Genomic DNA, 6607 nt, shown 5'->3' on the forward strand with positions numbered 1-6607 from the left:
TCCCGCATGTTGACATCTGAGCAGGTCCACGGGACGGTAGCGCGTGCACCAGTGATGCGCACGTTGTTGAACCAGACAGCGCAGCAAAGAGCATGAGAGCGAAGGCATGAAGAAAAACCTGCATGATGAAGTGCAGAAGATTAGTGGTCACTCTCGCAGAACAGCTGCCGAGCCCACAAGGGCTCGGAAGCTGTTCTATGTGGCACCCTTCTATGCGGCACCCTTCTAAATAGTCAAGCAGCCAAGCCATTCCAAGTCAACTGACTGTCAAAATGGCAGCGACGGTCTTGTCAAAAAAAGTCCAGTGAAGCAGTGAAGGCTCGTGTCCTTTGTTGTTTGTGTGCATGGTTAAAAGTGAGATATGTGTGAGAGTGCAAGTCGTAGGTGACGACGGTATGTAAATTGCCGTGTTGATGGGTGCAGTGGGCTGCTCAACGTTCAGACTGATCATGGATGCATTGTCACCAGCCGACCGCGGCGAGGTGTGGTTCGGAGCAGCCTGGAACAACAGCCAAGCGCGATCAATTGACCTTCGAAGCAGCCTGGTCCCAACCTGAAATGATCGACTTCTGCATCTGACACATGGGCCGACCTCAGGCAAGTCAAGTCAACGCCCGTGTCGAGTGTACTGATAGGCTGTCATGCGGAGCCTCTAGCACTAGTGATTGCATTTTGCGCGATACACGTGGTGATGAGGACACTGTGTCAGACTTTCGAAGAAGATTACAACGTAGTTGATTGAGCTGTGTTGACTGCCTCGATACGGCTTTTCTTTTTAGGAGCGAAGCTCCTTAGGGCGTGGGCTGTGCGTCCCCTGCAGCCTGTATGTAGCCACCTCTAGTTTAGTTCTTGCAGTGTTCACTAGATGGCGGTACCGTCCCCTGTATGTATGACGGTTAGAGTATTGGTGGCAGAAAATTAGAGAGAAAGGACAAAAATAAATATTGGAAAAATAAAATATGGACAGTGTGCCGTAAATGGCAGAGAACTTAAGCTGAAAATTTACCTTTTTTGCCATTAAGATAGAATTTATCGAAGTAGAGGCATTAGGCCAACATAAAAAAAAAGAAAAAAGGTTTTTTTTTTTGTCGAGCCTGGTGGCATACTTGTCACCACCCCGTTATAAAGGGGACGCTCATAGCATCCATCCATCCATGTAGCCACCTCTAGTTTAGTTCTTGCAGTGTTCACTAGATGGCGGTAACGTCCCCTGTACGTAAGAGACGGTTAGAGTATTGGTGGCAGAAAATTAGAGAGAAAGGACAAAAATAAATATTGGAAAAATAAAATATGGACAGTGTGCCGTAAATGGCAGAGAACTTAAGCTGAAAATTTACCTTTTTTCCATTAAGATAGAATTTATCGAAGTAGAGGCATTAGGCCAACATAAAAAAAGAAAAAAGGTTTTTTTTTTTTTTTTTTTTTTTTTGTCGAGCCTGGTGGCATACTTGTCACCACCCCGTTATAAAGGGGACGCTCATAGCATCCATCCATCCATCCATCCATCCGTAGCCACCTCTAGTTTAGTTCTTGCAGTGTTCACTAGATGGCGGTACCGTCTCCTGTATGTAGCCAATTCTCGTTTAGTTCTTGCAGTGTTTACTAGATGGTGGTACTTGTAGCTGATGATGAAAAGATGCAAGATGTTATAAACTAGAAAGCGGTACTTGTAGTTGATGAAAGATGCGAGATCTTATAAAGTAGGAATGATGTCACATATGGCACGTGTCATTGGTTGAAGGCAATCGTTCGATTTAGTGCGGCGACGTACGCTGGGGGGAGCGATGTAATAAAATCGAGTGGGCAAAATGTACAGAGGATTCATGGTTTACCAGGTTTACCTCCGGAGCTTCGCCCACTCATCATCATTCACTTCGTGGATATGGCGGCACTTTTTCAGACTATACGCGGACTCTGGTGCCGACATGCGAACCGCACACTTACGGCTGCTCTTTTTGCAGGCTGTGGTAGCGGTGTTCGGCGCCGGTTTTGAGTCATGACCACATGGACACAACAGCGATAGCAAGGAAATGTGTTCAGCTGCCAGCATCGATGGGGCCTTCAACGAGTTCCTGTGGTGGACGACGCATCAACAGTTGCTCAGCGCGGCTGCGCAGTGTAGAGAGGCTCTTTGCAGCAGCGCTGGGATAGGCGTGAAAACTTGTCCCGCTGCTGTCATCGACACGTGCCTGCGGCTGCATCTCGATGCGTCACGGGTGCCACATGTGACTGATGGAGGCGTCGACCACCACCAGGGGTGCTCGTCATACTACGAAAAGCTACTTAGGCTGCTGCTGCAACTGGGCCCTTCGGGTTCCGGTGCCGACATGCGAACCGCACACTTACGGCTGCTCTTTTTGCAGGTTGGTGAATTTTATCGTTATAAGATTGGTGCTACTGTTCGAAAGTTGGTACCGGAGCCCCCCGGGACCTTTGTGCGAATGTTGGTTTGTGCTGTGCTTAGCATTGATGAGTTTATTTCTCTGGCGCTGGTGAAGGCAAGGCTGCTTTTGTCAGGTGATGTGGAGGAAAACCCAGGGCCAATAAGCAAGGAACTGGAGCAAGAGCTTGCAAGGGCTCTTCGTTGTTTACCGCAGATATCCGAGGCACAGGACAAGCTTATGAAACAACTCGAGAAATTAGAGACCGGGCAGCAAGAACTGAAGGATAAACTTCAAACCCTCGAATGCAAAATCGATAGGTTGGCAGGAGACTTGCCTACTGCATCATAAAGCGAGGAAAAGGCAGAGCTATCCACTCAACACAGCCAGCTTGTTGACAGCATGAGAAACGCTTTATTGAATCAGGACGAAATAGAAAACCGGTCGCGTAGAAACAATCTTTTGCTTTTTGGTCTGCCTGATGGGGGTAAGGAAACGTGGGATGAATCCGAAAAGAAAGTGATCGATTTGTGCGCAGAAAAGCTGCGTGTAACAGTGTCCCCCTCCGTAATTGAGCGTGCCCACCGAATTGGCAAGGTCGGGGGCGAGAAACCTCGGCCAGTTATTGTGAAATTTGCGTTTTTCAAAGACAAACAAAGAGTTATATCTGCTGCCTCAAAACTAAAGGGAACGAATTTTTCTATTGGTGGGGGTTATTCCAAAATCGCTCGCCAGCAAAGGCAAAAGTTACTGGAATACGGGAAGCAAGCTGACGCGAAGGTTATGGTCAAACACAACAGGGGCAGAATGTAGGCCAAAATCGGAAGTAAATCTTTCGTGTACGACTGTGCAAGTGACTCAGTGAAAGAATGCGCTCAATAGCGGTTGGGGGGCGCTATAGCGCCGCGCAAAAAGGGACTTTCAGAGGCCTTATCAGTGATTGTTGTCAACTGCCGAAGTTTAAAGAATAAGGTTTACGAGTTTGATACCCTGATTCGAATTTCACAACCCGATGTTGTTTTTGGAACTGAATCTTGGCTAGATGAACATATTTCAGATAATGAAGTTTTTCCAACAGGTTACACAGCCTACCGCAAAGACCGTAATACGCACGGTGGGGGTGTGTTCATTCTGATTCGAGACGGCATGCTAACCGTACCATTACAGGGCGCAGATAACAACCCCGAATCGGTTTCGTGTAGAATAACGTTTTCGCAAGGGAACGGTTTAGTTTTAGGGTCCTTTTATCGGCCTCCTGGTAACTCTAGTGTGTTACCTTTATTTAGTTTGTCTAAAACCATTTCGGCTCTTTCCTCCGAACCAATTATGCTGGCGGGTGATTTTAACATGCCCAATGTCGAATGGTGCAATTTTCGTCCAGTTGAAAATAGTCGGTCAACACTTCATTCTGCCTTTTTCGAGCTTACCAGAATTTATGACCTTTTCCAGTTTGTTCAGTTTCCAACACGACTGGGTTCGGCAAGTGATAGTGTCCTGGACCTTCTTTTTGTGAATCGTAACAATTTAATGAAGTCGGTTGTTCTAATTCCAGGCATAAGTGACCACGATGTCGTTGCGGCTACCATAGAGTGGAAAAAGATAGAAATCAGTAGACCTCGTTCACGAAAAGTTTTCGCATATGATAGAGGCAGGTTTGATGCCATCAATTTTGAACTGGATGCATACCTTCCTACGTTTATCCAATGCTGTCAGTCCAATGACATTGAAATATTGTGGGGGTTGTTTAAAGAAAAACTGTTGTCTCTGGTAAACATTTATGTCCCATCGAAAATTGTAACTGCCAATCGTCGTGGTGATAAACATTGGATTACTAAAGATATACGGGCGTCAATTGAGCGTAATGCTCGGGTGTACAGAAATTATTGTCGCACGCGCAGTGCCGATTTATTTAGTAAGGTTAAAGCATTGGGTTCTTGCCTGAAGACACACATAAAGCTGGCGAAGCGTGAATATTTATCGTCCCTTAATAGCAAAATCAAAACAAATCCAAAGGAAGTCTGGCGTTACGTTAAAAGTAACAAAAAAGACATCAGTGGAATTCCCTTTATCATGCACAATGACGAACTACTTAGAGATGATATGAGTAGAGCAGAATGCTTCAATGTGTATTTTCAATCCGTTTTTTCTCCGCCAAGCCCGATATCTCCCGTTACGACACTCAGATCGTTACCCGCTATGAATGATATCATAATAACTGAATCAGGTATAAGAAAACATTTGAATAGGCTGAATCCCCAGTCTGCGCATGGTCCCGACGGTATTTCAAACCACATACTAAAACGATGTGCTGATCATATAGCTCCATTTCTAGCTGCTTTGTATGAAGTATGGATAAGCTATGGAAAATTGCCACGAGAGTGAAAGTTAGCCAATATCACGCCTTTGCACAAATCCGGCGCCCGTGATAATGTATCTAACTATAGACCGGTATCGCTAACCCCCGTTTGTTGCAAGACACTGGAACACATAATCTATTCTTGCCTTATAAAACACCTTCAAGATAATAATTTTTTCACTACGTCTCAACATGGATTTCGCGCAGGCCTTTCATGTGTTACACAGCTAACCGAATTCGTACATGACATCGCTTCATCATTCGACCAGGGCATTCAATTGGAGGCTGTTTTTTTTTTTACTTCGAAAAAGCTTTTGATGTCGTCCCCCACAGTCTTTTGCTTCATAAGTTGTCGTTTCTTGGTATTCCTAAAACCCTCATAGACTGGATTAAGGATTATCTCAGCGGCCGCAAGCAATGTGTTGTGATAAATGGTGTGTCTTCATCAACAGATGATGTACTGTCCGGGGTGCCACAGGGGTCGGTCCTTGGGCCGCTTCTGTTTTTGATTTTTATCAATGATTTTCCACTGGGTTTGAAATCAACAGTGAGGCTTTATGCTGATGATTGTGTTTTGTATTGCCCAGTCAAGTGTTTTGATGACACCACAGTACTTCAGTCTGACCTCGATAAGATTTTGTCTTGGTGTGCTCAGTGGCAAATGAGTTTGAACCTAACTAAATGTTTTCATGTGCAATTTAATAACAAAAAAGGTTGTATCCAGGTCTTATTACTTAAATTCCTGCGCAGCACAAAAGGTAGATCAAGTTAAGTATCTCGGCGTAACATTCACGGCAACACTACATTGGACCAGTCACGTACATCTAATCACAGCTTAAGGCTTCGCGCTTAATTCATTTTTTTCAAAGAAATTTCAGCGACGCGCCACAAACACTCAAGGAAACCCTGTATATTACAAATGTGCGCCCAATTTTAGAGTATGCTTGTGTTTCTTGGGACCCTTTCACGAATGTACTAAAAGAAAAGTTGGAGAGGGTGCAAAAAAAGGCTGCTAGGTTTGTTACAGGAAACTACGATTTTAGAATAAGGTCTTCTGGAATTCTTCAGGCCTTGGGATGGGTACCCCTTTGTGGACGACGGAAAGTTCAAAGACTTAAATTTCTCTATAATATATATCACGGTAAGACTGGGCAAAATAAAGACCGGTATTTAAAGGCGCCTAGTTATATGTCCGAACGGAAAGATCACTTATATAAAATTAGAGAATATACCTGTCGATTGAATGTCCTTAAATACTCTTTCTTTCCAAATTCTATTAGTGACTGGAATGCGCTAAAACTACCAATATTCTGTGATTTTAATTTCCTAACAGCCATTGAAACAGCATTTTGAGCTGCTGAAATAACCCATATATTTAACGTTGGCTTTGTACTTCTCTTGGTTGTTGATTTTTATAAGTATAATTACTGCTTTCGTTGTGTAATCCTGTGTTTTGTACTTTTGTTCTAATGCTGTACTACAAGTGTTAACTTCTCCTGTATACTGTAAGGCACGATTTATTTGCCTTTAATTTTGCTGTTTTGTATTCTATTTTCTACTGTAACCCCCCTACAACAATGCCCAATGGGCGATGTAGGTACTTGTAATAAATAAATTAATAAATAAAGAATCGAATGCCTGACAAAGCTGTCTATTGTGATTAATTACTGTTTAAATAAATTTCAGTCAACAAGCTTTGTTTGTTTTAATCTAATAGTCCACAAGAGTGGCGATGTGGGCTTGTTGGTGAAACATTTGAAAGAAATTTTTGTAGCGCGAGCCGAAAAAACGAACACAGGAAAGAATAGACTGAAAAGACAGAGCGCTCTGTCTTCTCAGTCTATTCTTTCCTGTGTTCGTTTTTTCGCCT

The 6607-nt window shown here is 43.8% G+C and overlaps 1 long non-coding RNA gene across 1 annotated transcript; it reads left to right on the forward strand.

Moving 5' to 3' along the window:
- The first annotated feature begins 304 nt into the window (after nucleotides 1-304).
- On the forward strand, nucleotides 305-6383 carry LOC142813631 (uncharacterized). Its single transcript, XR_012894735.1, has 2 exons — nucleotides 305-597; nucleotides 1962-6383. It is a non-coding gene; the product is annotated as an uncharacterized LOC142813631 (long non-coding RNA).
- The last annotated feature ends 224 nt before the right edge of the window (nucleotides 6384-6607 follow it).

This window comes from Rhipicephalus microplus, chromosome 1, assembly GCF_043290135.1.
Source record: "Rhipicephalus microplus isolate Deutch F79 chromosome 1, USDA_Rmic, whole genome shotgun sequence".
In the NCBI taxonomy this organism is placed as follows: Eukaryota; Metazoa; Arthropoda; class Arachnida; order Ixodida; family Ixodidae; genus Rhipicephalus; species Rhipicephalus microplus.